General features: G+C 41.6%; 1 long non-coding RNA gene across 1 annotated transcript in view; it reads left to right on the forward strand.

Moving 5' to 3' along the window:
• Window positions 1–21,396, forward strand: part of LOC124851411 — a 138,611-nt gene that overhangs the window by 51,628 nt on the left and 65,587 nt on the right. Inside the window, exon 4 of the long non-coding RNA XR_007032465.1 lies at window positions 19,684–19,882. This is a non-coding gene — a long non-coding RNA (uncharacterized LOC124851411). The remainder of the gene's footprint in view (window positions 1–19,683; window positions 19,883–21,396) is intronic.

Genomic DNA, 21,396 nt, shown 5'->3' on the forward strand with positions numbered 1-21,396 from the left:
TAACATACTTGTATGTTATGCTGTAATATTATCATTATGTCAGTGGTTTATAATGGTTTCACAATGATGACGATAATATCATTGCACCAAAATGAAAAAGTTACACGCACCGGTGCAACCAATATAAAAAGTTGGTCTGGAGCCCTGGTCTGAGATAATGTGTTTACTGGACGATCACAGGTTTCATGTCTTTCTCATCCACTTCCAGTCTGTACAACTTTCACATATTTCCTGCTTGAAACATAGTGATAGAGGCTCGGTTTGCTGTCATGGATGAAAATGTCACATTTTTCCCCCTCAGTTTATTTTATCCCATGTTCCCTGTTTGCACAGACATGAACGTCCAAAAGTATAAAAAGAATCATACCTTTAGTCGATCTCTTGTGGTATTTTCATCCGACTGTAACAACAAGCTCAGAAGCTCCTGGAATAAATAAATATGCCGCAACACTTTGAGGATAATGGTGTCTCCCCAGATGAAGTTCCAAAACATTCAACTTTCATTTACATTTCGGGAGCCCAGAGAGTCAGACTTTTGATTACACACCTGCCATCTCTGTTGGAAGTTGGTCTTCCAGGGAATAAACATGGCCCATAATTAGGGAAAACATGCAGATAGAGTAGATGAGCACTGATGGCGGTGGGCAGACTTGACTGGTCTCTGGGCGGGTAACAGCGATAATGACGGCGTTTTGAATTTGGATTGAAAGTGGACTGATGGACCCCTGGCTCTGCCTGACCATTTGGGAGGTTTCAAACTTTTCTTTTAGCCTGTTAGCTTTGTTCTCTGTCTCTTTAGACATCCTCAGAGTGTTTGTGTGTGTGTTTGTGTTTGTGTGTTGTATGATGGAGGGACTGGGCATCATACGGACTGAATGATCCCAGCTTTCGGTAAAATGATCATTATTGTAGAAAATCAAATTATACTTTTTTATTAAAAGGAAATCCCCAGGGTAGCTTTAACTTAAAGATACGACCTATGTTGTGTATTTTGTTGATTTGTGTACTTACATTATTCAAAATGTTTCTAACAATGTTCAAACCCAGATAAAAATCCACAATTTTATTCAAGTTAATGAGACGTATATGAGGGAGGAAAAACGCACCGTTATCCAGTTAGCCAGTCAGCCGTTTTTTCCTTTCACTTGAAATTGCTCATGATTGTTCATTGCCGTTTGCTGCGTAACATGAATAAAACTTTAATACATTACATCATCCGTGAGCATAATTTGCGCCTGAGTCGCCTCAGGTAGATTTTCATCAGCTCCCATGATCCCACACCGCTTCACGACGTCGTCAAACTAAATCTCCTGTTATTGTTCTGAGTGAGAAACCTGTAGCAGTCAAACATAGTCTGGAATACAGTAGATAGAATAGCAAGAGTCGAGCTGTGTGACATGTTTTACTACTGAGGGACTTGAGTTTCATTCAGCCAATCAGATTTCTCCTGTCTCCACAGTAGCTCTCATCTATTTCTTCTCCACTTCTCCTCCTCCACTTTTAATTTTCTAAAAAAAAACATAAAGCCCGTCCTCTCAACAAAATAACTGACAGCATTCCGTGGCGACACATTTTTATTTAAATCTGTACAGTGAGTGTGTGTCACTGTTCAGTCACACACTCACAAGTTTGCAGGCTGGATAGTGTTACCGAAGGTGTGTGTTTGCGCGCACGTGTGTGTGTGTGTGTGTGCTGTTTTTAGTCGTTGTGAAACATGACGTGACGGCAGAAAGCGATCCCACGAGGGCCTCCATGTCATGTCGAAAATACCATAACATGTGCATTACACTTAAGTGATTCTTCTTCCATCTGCTAAGTATGACAGCATTAGCATACCCATTTAATTAGCAGCGTGCTCAAAGCATTCCCCCCTTTTAATCACCTCATTTTATTTACTCAGTCACTGGTAGCAGAAGGGCTCTCGTTTAAAAAAAAAACAAAAAAACACTTTAACCACTTTGTAAAAAAGAAGAACGATCGTTGTTTCGCAGCGTCGATAGAGATGAGTGATTTCTTTCGAATCAGAAGTTGATTAAAACGTATCAACCGGCAATCTTTAATTTGGTTCAAATAGTTTGTGAGAATAATAACTTTGATTCTAAGGTTTTTTCATCTATTTGTCTGATGTATTTCTGCATCTGTAATTGTCAATTAGCCGACTGTCTCCACGTCGCAGAGAAAAAGGTGTCGTCCTCATCATCACCACCATCATCATCCTCTTTTCATCTTTATTAGAACAAAAACCAAACACGTCTGATCTCCATCTTTTCCCCTTTTTTTTTTACCCCCTCCTCTCTTCTTCTCTGTTGCTGGGCCTCCTTTTCAAAATCAAACTATCAGTGTGTGTTTGTGTGTGTGTGTGTGTGTGTGTGTGTGTGTGTGTGTGAGAGTGAGGGGTGCGATTGAAAAATTGGGAGCCTCTTTGAATGGCTTGCATTTACATTAATGAACTTGATTTGAATGGAGTTTCATATCAAGCCTCATAGATTCTGCGCTGTGATTTTATTAATTGCAACAGAGGCGTCATTGTTTGTCGTTTTGACGCCAATTCAATTAAAATCCCATTTAGAGGGTAATAGATTAGGCAGCATAAACTTTATGGGGAAGACGCCCTGTGACTAATATGTGACGCTATGAAAGGTCTGCTACAGAACTAACTGCTGTGTTGTCATGCACGTGCATTCACTCACAGTACATGTATATCATTCAATTTGTAGGTGTTTTTTTTCCCTCCAAAGTGTGTGTGTGTGCGTGCATGTGTGTGCATGTGGGTGTTATCACCTCCTTTTTGTAAAGTGAGTGGGTTCATTGCCAGCATCTGTGCAGCTTGGCTTACTTTGATTCATTAAAAGTCGTCTTTTGAAGGAATTAGCAGCTTGTAATTCTGCACTTTAATGTGAATATCCACAGTAAAGATGTGTAGGACCTCATGCAGCCGGCTCTTATGAAATAATTAGATTTTATACAGTAGCATTTAATCGTGGTGTAATGTTCAGCGTCTGGTAATGTTTCACCACAGAGGCAATATTTAAAACCTGAGCAGATTGTGCATATTTGAAATGTTCATATAAACACAGTTACTATTAGTCAGACTTTATTATCAGCCGTTTAAGTGCTTGTTTTAACCTTTTAACTAAAAATAAATGTCTTAGCGCTTCATCTGCAAATTGTTTAGGGAACAAGAATTCGACAGGATTTCTGGGGGACGACGTTGGTTTTGGTTGTAAAATGTGTTTCCGTGAAAATACTATGGATTAAAACATGTTTATTTCTAAACCTCTTTTTTTTCCACTTTCCTTTTCGTGTATTGTCCTGCATTTTGGAAGTTTGATTTGAGTGAGAATTAATAGAATAATATACATCTTTCAAAAAAGAATATGAATGTTATAACTCTAAATGAGACTTAACTTGAAATAATTTTTTTTAAATCTCATTAGCTATTAAATTAACTTACTTTCTATTCGTCACGATTTCCCAGAAATATTCTTTTTATCACACAGTTGTTTAAGTAAAAGTGAAATCACTAGAAACATCTCTTTCAGCATTGTCAGGTTAAATAATTTGTGTCCATTTTAACACGGAACATATTTGTTTATAATCGTGAAGACTATTTTATTCATTTAAATCTATACTTTTTCATATGCTGTGGATTTGTCTCAAACGCTGCAGAAATTCTACTTTTGATAAACAAACAGATTAGCCTCTTTATTAACCGTGATCCTTTGCCATTTCTAGGATAAAGCTGTAATTTTACCACTTCTTTCTACGCAGACATTTCGTGTCCTCACCAAATTCCACTTTCTGGAGCGTGTCCCCTTTCGACAAACGTGATCTGCTGTAATTACAGTGCAACCTGTCTGCGGCACCTGTGCAGAAACTCCTGCCAATACAAATTCACCGTGTTTTTCTCATCTCGCTACAAATCTGCTAATTCACCCGGAGGAGTCGAGTGAAGTGCACACAGCCACTCTGAGGGAGTGTTCTGCATTAAAAATCCTTTTGAGCCGATGTAAGTTTGAGAAGAGAGAGAGAGAGAGAGAGAGGGAGAAAAAAAAATCCTGTCTTTAATAATGCACAATGTGAGACGGCACAGAGCAATATACATTTTTAATTACTAAAGTGACTAATATCTAGGTTTGGCTTTGAGGTTTTGTTCCATAAAATATGCATTTGTATTTTGTTCCCTGCAGCTGAGTTGGATACACACACCTGAGCAGAGCTGGGGGGGGTTTACACCGAGGAGGAGGTTTAATAACATGATAAGCTCAGGTACTACATGCAAATAGGTGAATATGAATTTTTATGAAGGGGAAAAGTAAGCCATGCATACCTTAAGAACTGTCAGGTTGTTGGAACTAGTCCTAATAACAGCTTCGCTGAGAGTGAACTCCACATTTCATGTCATTCTGCTTCTGGATCAAATTAACCAAATGTGACATATTAAAGCAGCAAATCTGGTTCACTTAGTCCTTTGCAAGTCCTTAAAAAAATGTGTTTCATCCTCTCGGTGCCCGGAATATCTTATTCACCAAAAACAAATAAGGCTCTATACAAAAAAAAAAAGGAACAACATTAAATAGCATAAAAGCAAGAAAATAGAACATAATGATATTTTCTCCTTCAGATTTAAGCAGCAACCCCCCAAAAAAGCACTTGAGTTTCCTGTCTTTAACCTTTAATTAACCAAATAGTCCTTGTGACATTTGGTTAATCTCATTTTTGAACAACTCGCAGTGCAGAGAGGAGCGTGTTGAAATGTATAACGTTGCCGGAAAAACAACATATGGCAGCGCGAGGAGAACGTGATCGAAAATTAAGAAAGGAGGAGGTCTTTTTTTTTTAATAAGTAGTCTTAGAGGTAGAGTGCTATCAAAAGGAAATCTTGCCAAAGTTTTAAACCAACACAGAAGTGGATTTAAAACACGTAGCAGAATTTAGCACACGAGCGCTTCAGTGGCTCCAAACTCAACAGATTTGTGCTTCTTTCTTGGACTTTCTCGAGGTGATGCGGAGTACTTTTGCACAATGGGGGGGCGAGGAAGGAACAAAAAAAGAGAATTTTGCTCTGTGCAAAGTTGTCTTTTTTTTTTTCACAGTTTCCCCATTTGTCTGTGCATTAGTCGGAGAGCCTTCCCTTTTTAGATGGAGTGCATTATTTATGACGCAGCCTCAAACACGCAGTCTAAAGGCTTCCACACACTCATGCACACACACACGCACGCTATGTTTTCCCCACCAAGACAGCCACGAGCTCTCCCGACACCAACCTTGTCTCCTGAGCGAGCTGACGAGCGCCGATCCCGCCTTACCTTAGCGTTCCCTCATAAATTAAAGTTAAATGAACGCGACTTGGAGCTGAGCAGAAAGTAGCTGTGGCCTTTAAGTGGAAAAGTAAGTCATTAATCAATCATGTGTCTCGTCACTCCGCCCACACCCCCCGTTTTAAAACCCAATGTCCAAGGGAGAGCTGCTAACCAGAGCTTCAGATCCCACATCTTCCCCCTCTCTCCCAGCACTGTTTCACAAAGATCTGCGTCGAGCCCAGAAGGGAGAGTCAACCTACCTAATTCGAGCAATTTTTGATAACTTATTCCATTTCACACAGCACACAGTCCTAATCTTGATGTTATATGCCGTTTCAGTAAACTTAGCTTCTCCTTTCGTTCGCATAAACTCGCTGCATCACCGCGAGCTACTTCCTTCACAGTGGAAACGAGACAAAGAAGAAAAGCCTTCCTGGCTGTAACTCTGTTGAAAGTGTCGGGGCCCAAAACCAGAACACTAGCAGCGACAGGCGGGCTTTTCCCCACACGAGGCGATCAGCACCGGTGGGGGAAAGTGTTTACCACGACTTTTCAAAGTTCAGTCGACGCAATATGATGTCAATTAAAGGTGACAAAAACTTTAACACTTCCATATGCAGCGGCGGCGCTTCAAAACCACAGAATCTGACTTTGGGAGTGGAACTATTAAGTGCATGCCAAAAAATGTGCCAAGTGTCCATATGTTTCATAAGGTGCACTTTTTTATATGTCTTAGCGAGATGTGTCCTCAACAACCCCAGACTTTCTTTATTAGTTGGTTTTGATATAGAAGAAGAAGGGAAAAAAAAGCATTTTTACTCCTCCGCCTTTCTCCAATTATTTTTTTAATTGTTAGATTTGAAAGGGACCCATGCTTTCTTCGTCTCTCCTGGCCTCTGCTGGAGTTTCTGCCGTCGCTTGGCTCCTGTTTGCAGATTTTTTTGAGTTGCATGTAAAACCTCCCGTCTGCTTTGTTATCTCCTCATACCATCCACTCCAAGGAACGATTGCAGACTTTTCTTCCAAAAGATGAGACCGCCACCGCGCAGAAAAACCTCATAACTCAACAGCTCTGGTGATTTTCTTTTCTTTCTTTTTTTTTTTTTTCTTCCATGTCGAGTCAACAGAAACCAAAACGTGTCGTGGCAGTGTTCTTGGTTCTTGAAAAGTCGAGTTGGACGTACTGGGTTTTTCATTCCGCTGCAGAAATTTTGGAAAAGAGAGAAACACAAAGCCAGCAAACATTGAGACGCTGAGTGGAAGTGGAAGAGGCAGCTTGAAACCAAAGTGGAAAAAATAAAAAATAAACTTCTACCTTACCCCAATTAAACATCTATTATAATTATTTTCTGACATCATCTAAAAACTGTAATACTTTTATGTAATGATGATGACGAGTCTTAAGTCATAAAAAACATGTTTAAATCACCTCAACATGCATTTGATGTGAATTTAAATGTAATTTTTAATATCAGGATTGAGTGGTAGATTAAAACAGTGCTTCAGTATTTTAATGCACCGGGGTAGCCTAGGTTTCTCCCGGGCTCGGTCGTGTTTGGACAGAAAATCGTGGCCTGAGTCGCTCTCTAGTCCTTCCCCATGTTGGAGCAGCTTGGTGTTGCCCCAGTTATTTCATAGAGACGGTAAGACTGACTCATGAATTCTTTAGAATATATTGATTTTGTGTTTCTGTGCGGCAGTATTCAGTGTAAAAGGCAAAAAAGCAGAGATGAACTGGCCCTGGGAAGACCCAACACTGGTCATGATGACAGGTAGACTGATAACCTTTTACAATTTGGTCCTTTTATTGAGTCAACTTTTTTAGGATTCAGTTCTATAAATGTCTGCCCTTATTGTGTCTACAATTGACAAAATGCCAAGAAACAGGGTGATGTTAAGTTTATCTAAATGTCGAGAAATGATGAGGCAGCAGCATCTTCCGTGTCTTTTATTGTACGAACAAGAAATCAGAGCAATCGCTGAGGTTCCGGCTAAAACATTGTGTTCTTTGAATGTGGAGTTTTTAATAATGATTTTATGTGCAAAGGTCTCCATGATCAAGCGACTCTGAGTCTTTACGGACATGTGAAAGATTAGTTGCCACACCATGAGCCATCTCCATTGCAAAAAGGAAAATCGCCGCGTTCATCCCAGTCCCAGCGGCCCTCCTGGACTTGTTTAATTCTTTGTAATCTGTATCCAAGCATAATATCAGAATACGGATGCGTTTTCTTATTCCTTTACTTGCACCTGATAATTCCCCCATGCAGCACTCCTCTGTCCCACTCCATCCAGTACCACATAAAGAAACGCTCCCTCTGTGACTCTGACATTTGACCTCCTCACCGCCGGCTCCTCGTAATCCTGACATGTGTGGAATTTCAGCGTCTTCCTCCGCTGCGCACATTTGATCTTTTCTTTTTTCTGTATAAAAGCATCAGCTGAACAGCTAAATGTAACTGTAAGGAAAGGGAGGGTGGGGGGGAAAGGAGTCTATATTGAGATGATTCATGCTCGTTGATCTGGCAGTGCTTTGTAGGACTCGTCCAACAGGAAATAGCTCAGAGAGGAACCAAACCAAAGAGGATGAATTAGGTATTTCCTCTGGGCCGCTGTTAACTCTCGCCGTGCTGCTGGAGGACTTTATCATAATACAACTATATGCAGATAGCATCAGATCAAATTATACTACTGAGGTTTCTCTATTGTTTTATATTTGCCTTTCCTATTAATTTGTTTCATAATCAGGACCCTGACGTGCTGATATTCGACTTAGAGACTTATCTTATGGAGATAATCGAGCAGTGATGGACTTTTAAGGGATTCCTTAGAAATAGATTTATTACCCAGTGGCTTGTAAGCTCTTAACTTCTTGTCATTGCCAGTTAAAGCAAATTTTCATACATGATGCATCCACATGAAGGACTATTAATAAACGCTTGTAGGCATATGTCAGCACATTGAGAATAGAAGCTGAGTTTTTTTGTCATCCTTTATCATGTTCTTGGTGAAAAATCCTGATTTAAATTACTAGTCTTCACTTGCATAAAAAAAGTAATAACTGAATCAAAGTTGTCATTTACAAATTCAGGTGAGACATTTTTTTATATTTACCTTTAATTCGTTTCTGTATCGTATCATTTCATGCTGCAGAAATGAACCGAACTTTAACAACAGCTGCCTCACACAATGATTCATCCTGTGAGACTCTGTGTCCGAGCAGTGAAGTGGTTTATTTGTGGAGAAATAACAAATTGTATCAATGTGTGTCGACTGCTTAGTCCCATTCACAAAGCTGAAACACTACTGAACGGTGAATATCACCCCTGGTTCCCTGGGACAAGAGCTGGTGCTGTAACAAATTCACCAAACTCAGGTCTTGATGAATTTTTACGACATTGATGATAGAGTACAGTACTTCAACTGTCAGTCAGTTCCAAACTTCTCACAGGAGCTCACACACCAGAGACAGCAAGAACCGACGTTCAGTTGGTCCCCATCCCAAGTTAGTGCTGCATCAAAATATATTTAAAGTTGCATAGTGTCAATCATTTTCTTCATTATGTGAAGCCAGAAACAAGTGTGACACATCATGTCATGAGGGATCGTCTCTACCTGGAACTCCTTATGTCACCACAGAACACATTAACTCCTCTTACTGCAACAGAAAATAGACACAAGTTTTTCCTCGATGCCGTCTGTGTTTCAGATGATTCAGCCTCTGGTACGAATGTTTAGTTGATTGTGTTTCTTTCCTTCTCATTGAGATGATTCTGTTTGTCGCCTCAGGCCCCTTTGAATATTATGAACAAATATCCTCTTACCTCAGAAAGCTCCTGAAAGCTGCTATTACAGTTTGGATTAATTCTCGTTTCTATTACTGTGCGGTTTGGTTCTTTATTATTAGTACCTTGATTGTTTTGAGCTGCAGCAGAGCAACACAGGAAAATACCATTCAGCAAATGACAAATAACAGACTCTAATCTTTACGTAATGAATTGCCACACAAGCTCCGCTCTCCACTTTACTCTCTGTCTTTCTCAAAGAGAGAAAGAAGGGAAGGAGAGGTGGAGCAGGAGGTAGTGGAGGAGGAGGAGGAGGAGGTGTGGTCCCTCCTGGCAGCTGAGGCCGGTGAAGATCTGTGACAGATGGGGCCGAGTCACAAAACTCACAGCCTCGGGCGAAATTCATCCCCCAGAACTTTCCACAGGGTGCCCAGATTTACCTGATCAGAGAGATGTGGAGGGAGGGGGCTGTGAGTGTGTGTGTGTGTGTGTGAGTGTAAGTGTGTGTGTGTGTGTGTGTGTGTGTGTGTGTGTGTGTGTGTGTGTGTGTGTGTGTGTGTGTGTGTGTGTGTGTGTGTGTGTGTGTGTGTGTGTTGGCCTCCAAAAATGTGCAGAGGAAGCCTGGCCGCCTGTCATGGCTGACACAGAGCCCATCTGCCTCAAACCTGTGGCGCCCTCAGATCCCCCCCTTCCTTACACAAAAACACACACACACACACACTTCACACACACTCTCCAAACGCCCATCATTCTCCCTTTCCACCACCACACCCCCGCCCGAAAATGAAACGCAGATAGACGCAGACATTGTGATGGCTACACATGTCGCCAGCTTTGCATACCTTCAAATACACCAGGACTCTTACTTTGAAACTGAGACACACACACACAAACACAAACAGAAACTATAAAGGATGGAGTTTATGCGTCCCATATGTGATGCCACATTGAATTTCCGGTCGAACTTGTCTTGTTTTTTTTTTTTTCTTTTTTCTCCCCATTCCTCCTCTGTCTTCATTTTATCAGATGACACTGGGCCTGCTGGGATTCCTGCTCCCTCTCTTCCTCTCTTCACTGCACGATGACGACCACGGATATCACTGCTGCAAACAACCTCTGGTGTTGCAGCAGTGGCCACCAAGGCTGCTAAGCTGTTGCTTTGGCGCCCAGGCTTGGATTTTCCTGTAAAGCAGAAATCAGACTTTTTTATTTTATTAGAAATGAAAGTTGTAGTTTCCTGAGGACCACCCACGTGCTGGAGAATCGAGGGAAGTCCATGTGCTCCTTTTATAGTGTTCAAGTACGAAAAGGAAAATTACAATGAATAATATAGTTTTCAAAATATATACTCTCATTTTGTATATTATTTAGTACTGATGCTATTCTCCATATAGCAGTTTCCATTTTTAGCCGTTAACACTGAACCTTTTGTTTAAAAGTCAGTTGTATAATACGAAACAGAATAGTGAGCATGAACGAGTCATTATGAAGGGAACCAACGATCCAATCATAATGACACTAAAGATCCCGAAGAAGTTAGCAGCGCTATTTGTCCAACAAATTACTGAGCTCAAACTTTAGATAATTATGTTTTTTTCCCATAAGAATTTAACGGAACAATATCTGTTACACTAAAGAAGAGAGAAAATAGCTTTTTTTATATTCACCAGTCACTCAGCGGGTCACTTTATTCAGCTCTCCCTCTAGACCCAATGCACTTAGTTTCTATTGACAAGCATCAGAAATGAAAATGAGTCAATTCTATTACAACAATAATATAATAGACAAAGATACGAGCACATGGAGGAAAAGGGGAATTTGTAAGGATGATCAATATATTGGGACAGTGGTTCCTAAGTAGGGTCACTCGGATTATTTTATTATTTTATATTCAGTTTCCTACCAATAGTTCCCTTTCACCTAAATCTTACCCACTGAACCTTTTAAAGGTGTTTTGGTATTTCAGAGATTCACAAACAAAAAACCTGACATGAATTCAGTTCAAGTTTCAGTGTGAACCGAGTTGTTCCCTGTTTCTGTTGCACTTTGAGACTCTCGTGTTGCGTTGATTAAGCCGCCGTCACCGTGGCGACAAATGAGGAGTCGTGAGTTGCTCGGCCTCTAATTGGGGAACAAATGTGTGTTATTGTGGCTGCTGTGTGTGTGTACGTGAGGTGGTGATGATATGTGTGTGTGTGTGTGTGTGTGTGTGTGGGGATGGTGTCCAATTTCTTCTTACCTTTTTAGCTCCCGCTTCACTCGGTAATTAACACCTGCCTCCTCGGTATGGCAGAGTGACAGTGCAGTGCCAAAAAGCCTCAAGCACGTGTGTGTGTGTGTGTGTGTGTGTGTGTGTGTGTGTCTGTGTCTGTTTGTGTAAAGGAGAAAAAGTGAGTTGGACAAAAGAGAGGGAGAGAGAGAGATTGACTAGTTGTTCTGATTGCCAACATGTGTGTAAATATGTAAGGAGAGAGACAGAGTGTCAGCAATATCATTAGTGGCATTGCCTCATTACACACACACACACACACACACACACACACACGCACACAACTCAAATTTTCAAGTCCTATTTTCTCCTTAGCCTCTGCTGTATTTTCTGGGACTTCTTCTTATCCTCTTTCTGCTATGAAAACAAAATATGCCTGTGTACAAGCAGAGAGGTTGGACGGATGGATGGATGAAAAGACAAACAAACCAGAGTCCGGGCAGCAGCGAACAGGGAGCGGTGCCCTGGTATCGAGGCACCGCTGATAAATGCGCTTGACCAGTCACCTGTCAGGCTCAGCCGTCAATCTTAATGTTTCACCCTGTTTTTATATTGAATACAAATAAAACGTGAACATTTAAACATGGAAATCATCTTGTGACCCCTCCTCCTCTGCCCTCCTCCTTGTTTTTCAATGCCACACAGGGTCCCTAGAACCACTGTTCTAGAGGATGTATTTATATATGTAGAAGATGGCACATGTTCCAATAAGATCAAACTTTTCGGTCACAATATTTAACATCTTCAAATTCGACTACAAATACAAAACAATAATACAACTACAATAAATGTGAGTAAAATGCAGTATTACATATAAAAATACATATATGCAAACAGAAATGATTAAATGTGAACATGTAACTGTTAATAAGAGGACAACAAAAATCCATGTGTCCTCTCTTTGTCGTTGTGCACAAATACATGTGTGTGTGTGTGTGTCTGTCTGTCTGCATGACAGGGTTTATGACTTTAGTGTGTATTAATAGCCTTAGCTGAGGTTATACAGGCCCTTGGGTGCCTGGTAAAAAAGTGTCCTCCTACTCTATTGAGCATAGAGCTATAATCTGACCCGAGGCACACCTAACCCACAGCCACCTAATGCATGCTGGGTATTCACATGTGAAAGGGAGAGTAGGGGTTGACACCGGGAGGCTGCTCTCAGTTTGTCATAGTGTGTGAAGAACAGAGAGTGACAGGACCTGTGTGTGTAGAGTGTGGTGTGTTTGTAGTGAACACTGTCGCTCTGTGTGTTTTGAAACACAACCTTTTTTACCTGTGTTATTTATGGAGTTTATTCGGGAAAGTGTTATCTCAGTTATTATATGAAAAAACACTTGACAGCTACATTTTGTATGCAGAGTATCCAGGATTATTGTTGTCTTTAGGCTCAGGAGGTAGAGAGGGTCGCCCGCTAACCAGAAGGTCGGTGGTTTAATCCCCGGCTCCTCCAGTCTGCATGCTGATGTGTCCCTGGGATAGACCCTAAATTACCCCTGATGGCTACGTCGGCAGTGTGTGATAGAGGACACACTGTGTATCGACGCTCTGTACGTTTGTGTGAATGGGTGAATGTGACTTGTATTGTAAAACATTTAGAGTAGTAGACTCATCTCAACAGGATTTGCGCCTTGTGCCTTGAAAAGGGATCGTTTCTCTACATTAAATCGCTTTCGGGATCTTGACCCTGCTTTGAAACGTTGGTATCGAGCGTTCCATCCCTACTATACATGATAATTCTCCTCAAAATACTATAATTTTAAAGCTTCTGTTACGATACTACGATACAACATTTCCCATCTGGCAACGCTGTAATAACGTAAGAGATCTCTAGCTTGTTGTTTTGCTGCGTTGCTGCGTTACACAGCCGTGTGCAGCGTTATTTGCCAAATGCTCGCTCGTGCTTACGTCCGTAAAGTTGTTACCGTCCACACAGATGGTCAGACCTCATAGTTTCAGCTGCAGTTGTGCGTGTGTACTTGCAAGTGGCATCAATACAGTCTTCTTTCGTGTGGAACTTGTATTCCACTCTTAAGTCTGTGTACCTGTCATGCAGAATCTGTTGCAAGTAAGAGCGATGTTCCCTGTACACTGTTGCTGCATCTCTGGATCCACCTGTTTCTTTTTGATCTGTCTATAACCTCCTTGGGGGAGATAATAACTAAAGCTTTTAATGCTGTACTTTTTACAGTGTTGATTATTCACAGCTAGGTAGGGCGATAGTTTTCATGATTTATATATAAGAATAAGATGATGATGATCCAAAAAGTCTTCACTCTTCATATAGTGTTTTATTATTACACACATATGCAGCTTGTCGTTGTTCAAACATAAATTAGAAAACAGCTTGACATTTATTTGACATTTATGGAAGTGTGGGGAGGTGGAAACCACACTAAAAAACCCAAAAGAAAACCAGTGTCACAGTGATTGATGCAGACTTGTAATGATGGCAACACCTGTCTCCAGGACCTGAAAAGCCTTCAACTGCATCTTGAGCGGTGCATTGTTGTTTGCACACACCCACTCGTGAACACACACAATTCTTCCCTTTGAGACGGTTTGTCACTACCTGTTTTCCCCCTCACTTCAATGGGACTTGCTGTCACTCACTTTTAAATGATGAAAATGGTTGGGGCTGCCGAAACCTCTTTCTTTCCTCATGCAGCGTTTTGTTTTTCACCGTCATTTAAATGCTGGGCTGCATCAAAGTTTGCCAGTTTCCGTCGCTCGCTCGTAATGATTCGCCTTCCACCGACTCGGCGGGTGAAGAAGTCACGTTTCAGGTCTGCGTCGGCTCCTGCTGTCAGGGCGGATTTACTGCTTCTTTTTTTTTTGGCCAGGAGCCTCTAAAAAGGCTTATAAGCAAATTGAGAAAACAAAAAAAAAAAATACTGCAAATCTGACTTTCAGGAGCTTGGAAACCGGCCAACTTCATCATAAATGAACAAAAAAAATGAAAAGACACATTCTGGTGAACTGCACACTTGCGTAAAAAGGCCTGTGCAAATATTGAAAGTATCCCTGAGCCAAATATCCCCCTCAGACACATTTATATATATACAGTGTGTTTGCCATTCCCCTGTTACTTATCAAGATCTCTGTGGTTAACAGATCCCTCTGGTTGGCAGCGTTTCGGCCTCCCTCACTCTATCCATTTTCCAAAACCCCACTTACTGTACGAGCGAGTGAAAAGGCTCCGAACACCCGGATATCGGCGGTTTGATGACATAAACCCCCCAGATAGAGAAAAGAGAAAGATGAGTAACAAGGGAGGAAGGGAAACAGAGATGTGTTTGTGTGTGGGGGGGGCAAAAGTGCTACAATAAGTAGATGGAGGGTAAATAGGCAAATTGGGAAAAGAGAAGGGGAGACAGGCTGCAGAGGAAGAGAAACGAGGGAGTGAGAGCGAGAAGAGTGTGGCGGACATGTTGGCGGTCACGCTCTGCTGTCACCTTCTTTTTTGACCGGAATTCATCCTCCCCTGGCGAGTTTCTCCCATCTGTTCCTCCACCGGGTAAAACGCTGCAGCTCCCACTGCTGCACACCAACACGCACTGCCTTCCTGACATTATGTTTTCACCTCACACAGTTTATTGTGCAGTGTTGTGTTTTTGCAATCCAAAAGTCAATGAAGTCACAGCGAGGGGTTCTTCCTCTGCTATTAGTGACAAAAATGTAAACTGCATTAGTTCTGTACGAGCCGACGATATTAATTTGCTTCTCTTTTCTCTGGATTCATGCTTGGGAAGAGGTTTCCAGCTTTGGTACCATCATGCCTGTGTTTGAGTACAAAACGTGTGCTCATTAACGACACCTTGCAACCTGCACTGTAGCTGGAGACACTATATACAAGTACTGTGTCTATGGAGTAACTAACCATTTATAAAATCTCAAATTAAGCTGTAAATATTTTTGTTTTTGTGCAGATTAAACAAATTGAGTTGAAATGTCACTCAGTAGAGCACATACCCTCGTCAAGGCTGGACAGGATTCTCATTTTGGGTGTCACAGTACACATAAATCAGTCCGGTATGTACCTTTGAGGTCTTTGTTTGGTATATTTAAGTATTTTATATAATTTATAACAAGTATTTTCTCCAATCAGCAACGAATAATGAAGTAAATATCCAAGTTTGATGTATAACCAGCTACACACCTGATCCCGGTGGAACAATGCCGACATGGAGGGTCTTCAAGCTCAGGCTGCGCTGTGCACATGAGCTGAACTAACGAAATGTTGTCTGTTGCCAAAGTTGCTCCGGGGAATTGCAGAGTTTTAAATTGAGTTCCTCACGCACAGAAACTTCCACACGTGTACTGGCTGCGTTTGTTCAGCACGGAGAGAGTTTCCGGTGTGAATACATGTCCCGTTACACCCCTAATTCTTGCATAACACATGTTAAACCAACATTTAACGTGTTCTTCTCAGGCCCAGACATGCTGGTATTGCTTTCAGTCTCTATGTCAAGCTCGGCTAATGTCCTGACTCCATGTAAGAAATCTAAAAAGGCTGAACTAATCCTTTAGCAGTTATGTTAAATACACATACTATTTGTATATGTATATTATCATTTCACTTAAAAATCTAACTGAACCAAATTCACTGTTAAACCCAAAATGCTGAAATCTGCTTATTTTTTATGTTCCGTAAAAAAGAAACGTATCGTTGCACCAAAAATCTTCAATTTTTCATCTTGAAGCGAAGTGTTTAAACATCACTGGAGGGACAGAAAAGTCATCTTCATGTTTTTTTTTCTATCTGGTAAAGACATCTTAGTGAAAGAGCGTCTTTGTATTAACTTTTTAAATTCCAATTACAAAGGAGGTTTAAGATCTCTCAGTGGAGTTTGACTTAGAGTCTGTGTTTGATCTACCGTCCTCCGCTGGGATCGCCTCGTCTTCCTCCTCTCCTCTCCTGCCTCTTCACCTTCTCCCTCCTCGTATTATTCTCCTATCACTCTTCCCCCTCTTCCCCTGTCCCCCCACCCTCTTTTGTTCATCTCCTTCCCCTCTTCCCCGTTCAAGGCCTCCTTTTGTCCTCTTTACCCTCTTCTTTCTCCACCTCTTCTTCCATCTACCCTTTTCCCTTCATTCTCTTTTCACTCCTCTTTCTTCCTTCGCTTTGTCATCCTCTTTGCTCTCCTCATTCCCTCTACTCCCTTCTTCCTTTCTTCCTCCTCTTCTCATCTATTTTTTCTCGTCCTCTGTGTCTGCCTTCCCTTTATCCAACAGTTTTTCCATGTCTTCTTATTTCCCCTCCTCTTCCTTTCACCTTTATCTTTTCCTCCTCTTCCTCTTTTTTTCTGTCTTCTCTTCTCCACATCTTCATGTCCTCTCTCCCTCGTCCTTCTTCATTTCTCCAGGCCTTTCCTCTTTATTCTTTTCTGTCCGTTTTCCTCGTCTTTTCCCTTGCTCTTCCCTCACCTTTGTCCCTTCCTTTCACTACCTTCTACATTCTTTCTCCTCCTTTCTTCCCCTCCTCTTCCTCACCCTTGCTCCCCTCATCTTGCACCCCTGTGTCTACCTCCTCTTCCACCTTCAGGCTCTCCTCTCTTTCTCCTTCTACCTCCCTTTTTGTCCCTTTCCTCTTTGTCCTTCTCTCCCAGTGCTACTTGTCCTCTTCTCGACTTTCTCCTCATGATACCCATCCCAGCTCTTTGATTCTTTCTTTTCCTCCACATCACCCTCTTCCTCTTCACTCGTCCTACACTTTGTCTTACTTTCCCTCCTTCTAAAGGGATTGGAATGTGCATTTTGTCACAAGTGTGTGTGTTTGTGTGTGTGTTCATCAGTCCATTCAGTGGCTGCTTAACATCCCTTTTGTGGCTGGAATAAGAGCAGGCGGCAGCTTACACCTTGCTGAATACCTCCACTAACAGTGTTTCTCGACAGCATACCGCCCGTGTGTGTGTGTGTGTGTGTGTGTGTGTGTGTGTGTGTGTGTGTGTGTGTGTGTGTGTGTGTGTGTGTGTGTGTGTGTGTGTGTGTGTGTGTGTGTGTGTGTGTGTGTGTGTGTGTGTGTGTGTGTGGAAAAGAGAGAGAGCAAATCCGAAGCCACCTCACTACCTATTCGACTTAATAAAGGAGTGTCTCGGTAACCATTACCCCCACAGCCATGCAGAACAAATTACATTTAATGGGGTTTCTTTGCCCCCACAGTCGTTTTCACCGTTCGCTTCAAAATTTCAATTTAGTGCTTAATGCTAAGGTTTCCTTCAATGTATTATAGAGCAATATTATACCAATTACTGCGTCTGAGAACATTAAATTAAATGCATTAGCACAATACTGGAGAGAAAGGCAGCCGTTTGAAACAAGTTCTGTTCCAAAGCGATGCAGGCAAATGATCCGGGATATGAAAGCCGAGCAAAGAGGCTTGACATCGAAACGCAATTATGTTTGTTGTCCTACAGTCTTATCTGTGCTGAATCATTTACTTTTTTATATTCCATATGGATTCGGTGGAGCTGACACTGTCTTCATTTAACACCGTGCAAATGACTGGACCAGTGCAGACGAGGGGCGTCAGGGTGTGAAAGCTTCAGTCGAAATCATTTGCGATTAGAGTTCACAGGAGGGGGGGGGGTAACCTTTGACCCAAGACGATTAGTGATTTCAACAGCCATCATCTCTGTTTGATACATGTAGTCATGTCCTTATACTTTTTCAAACTGATGCTCTACTGAATCTGGCCGAAACCACAGACTGTATATAAAGATGGACGACATGAGCGCTCCCTGAAATGTGAAACCGAATGATCTTCTCTGCCCCCTGGTGGCCGGCTGCAGTATGGGTCATAACACTCGCCTCCTCCATGTTAGTAGTTATGACATTATGACAAATTTATCTCAAAGATGGTTTCAATGATTGTCGTCCATCTTAATTTACAGCATCAATGACTCTACCTTCCAAAAATGAACCTGCGTATGAAGTTGAGTATCAGTATGACTTCAACTCGGAGAGACATTAGTGCCCAGCAGTGCAGCAGGTTTTTTGGGGGTGCATATGACTGGATTAGGACCAAGCAAGGACCAGTCACATGACAGGCGTCGTGCCATAGGACTTCCTGCTCACGCTCCCTTTCTGCCGCAGCAGTTGGTGTCACTACTCGCGCCGTCTGCGTGAATTCGAGACCCTGTCTGAACAGATTGGCCAGTCGACGAGGATCATTCGCAGAAAAACTCCGCTAAGCTCCCACCGGCTGCCTCGACCACATTCGCTCTCTCTCTTCCTCTCTGTCGTCTGTGCAGACTTCCCCTCAAAACTGTGTCGAGGGAGGGCAGAGGATTTAGAAAACATGTCATCATGAGCTCTGTTCCAAACACAGATATCCGCCATTCTGAGAGAATGAGACACCTACTCTTACAAAAATATAATGCTACGAGGGTTTTGACCAGCATAAAGGGATAATACACCCTGAAATTCACCAGTGTGTGAGGAATCTGGACTGCTTTGTGCTATTTAAGTCCAGGTTTTTGTTCGTGTGTTTTTTTATATATATTATCCTGTTACTAAAAGTATACTCACAGAACACAAACGGACGTAAACAAGTCCAATCAATTCAAATTCATTATCCAATCCGAAAGGGGTTGCAGCATGGCCTTAAAAGACAAATACCCAACAGAGTGCTGCTGTTTCTTGAAAACAGATCTATTACGTTTCAAGCCTTCTACAATTCTCAGATATATTTATAATGTTGGTTTCTTGCAAGTAGGCTATGCACTGGGGAGCTGTATCTAGAATGGAAGTACACACCTCTGCTAAAGGCCAACAGCCAATTCTTTATTTGGATCCGCACCAAGTTGCACACACAAGATTTATCAATTATTCCCTCACAATGTTAAAGAAATTGATTGAAAAAGATCCTGGATCTGCCCCTTTGTCCAGATCCTCACCAAAATTATATTTGTTCTTTTGGCCCTGTGTCCCATTTTCAGTAGTTATTGCATAATCTTGCTTACATACATACAAACCAGCCAAGAGACAAGGGTAAGAATGTAACCTCAACATTAAAGAGTTTAGATTGGGATCAGAAGCAATAAAGCTTTCTTATTTTTGACTGAGCTCTTAAACTATCCACCAGGAAATATTCAGAGCAGTCTCTTCAGAGGCTTCAGCTCAGTGGCTCCTGCTCCGGCCTCTGGGCTTGAGCCCATTTGGTAATCCATCCATTGAGTCCCTCCGTAATGTTTTCAACCTACAACATATATTGCCTAATGTAATTGTGTATTTGTGTTTGCTTTATGGCTGAATTTGTAGCCACTTCAGTTTTGGGTGAGAAAAACAGTTTTTCCTTTGTTTTCCTTCTCTCATTTTTCTCTTTCAGCATTCTTCCTGCGTCCAGTCTGGGCTTTTATTTATTTTTCTTTCAAAGAGCCAAGCGGAGCCAAGCATGAAAGTGACTTCCTCGATCATCTCTACAGCCTCCAGCGTTCAGCTCAATCCCTCCATCGCCATGATGGACTTCAGGGTCACGACTCACTTCCTCCTGGAGACTCACGGTTACTAAGAGGAGTCTTAAGATGGTGAGAACACTGACACACACAAACACACTCACCGGTCAGATGATAGTATAACTTACAGAGGGTTATGGCTGTTACTGAAGTAGTTTGTTTTTAAGTTAGTATATTAAACAGTATCATTCTTATTCTACCTTTTATAAATCCTTCTCATATCTTCAAATTTAAATTCAGTTTAGTTGGCAGTAAGTTGCCAGCACCAAAAACATCAAGTTCATTTGGACATAGTTCTAAAACTATTGCTGAAACATAAAACTATTGATTTCCGACTAAATACACATGATCTCCTATTCTCTGGGAAATTCCTAGATCCTCCCCCTGATCTGGATTCACCCCATAATTGAAATAGTTCTTTCTGGGCCCATGTCACATCCTTTTGCCAAGTTTCGTGGAAATCCGTTGAGTAGATTTTGCATAATCGTGCTCACAAACAAACGGACAGAGGTGTCTTTGACAGAGGCAACGATTCCTCCGATGAATATGGAAAAAGCTGTCCTCTGCCCCCGAAATCGCAGTACAACCACAAAAAGACAGAAGAGTAATTGTGCGTATTAGAGTTTATAAAACATTAATATAAAAGACCAAAAATTAAAGAGCATATGTCCCCTCTCTTTGACTCTTAACTACCAAGCCAGAATACACGAGCCGGGGCGACGCCAACAACGAACAACCTCGTAAACACAGTGTCGCTGCTCCTCAGATTTTCCAGCAGCATCTCCCTCTTAAATGAATTTAATAAGAGCTCCAGTAAAAGCCATGAAGCTCTGTCTGATTTAGCTGCGTGAATGCTCTGCCTGTTTACAAGGAGCGCCGTCTCCTCGGAGAAAGGTCCACTGTGTCAGATTGGTTTTATAGATGCAGAACAGAAGGGACTGTGTGCAGGACATCTGTATCGTCCTTTAAAACACCAACATGTCTTTTTTATGGGCGATTGCGCACAACTGAAGGAATCCCTCAAATCTGCAATAGGAAACAGGAACTCCTCCAACCTGTTATAGAGATTTCTCCAGCTGAAACTCATCACACAAAAGTTATAGAACAGATTCTGCCGGCTCGAACTTGAACGTATGTTGACAGATGTACAATCATTCGTCAAAATAAACAGAATCAGACCCGATACCTCAGAGTAAAAGTCGCGAGCTCGATCTTCAGACATCTGCAGTCGTCTCGTGTCTCCGTTTTCACAGCTTTGCAGCGTTCTGGCTCATGTCTGACAAATTTCTCATTCAAATCATGTTCAGGCTTTTGGCTCCTGCTTTAAATTCCCCCCAAAAAAGAGCAGCGATCAAAGTTAGTAAATGGATTTTTGTTTTCTAAAAGCAGATGAATTCATGTTGCTGAAGCAGACGACAACCAATAGAAAATTGAAAAGCAAAAAATACAAACATATTTATACGCCTAATTAAAATATCTTTTAAGAATATAAGTCATACTGATAGAAAACCATATTGAGTCAGGGTATTTGGGACAATGAAACCGCGGGTCCTTAATTGTACAATATGTAACTTCGGCCACTCTTT

The sequence above is a fragment of the Hippoglossus stenolepis genome, chromosome 24 (assembly GCF_022539355.2).
Source record: "Hippoglossus stenolepis isolate QCI-W04-F060 chromosome 24, HSTE1.2, whole genome shotgun sequence".
In the NCBI taxonomy this organism is placed as follows: Eukaryota; Metazoa; Chordata; class Actinopteri; order Pleuronectiformes; family Pleuronectidae; genus Hippoglossus; species Hippoglossus stenolepis.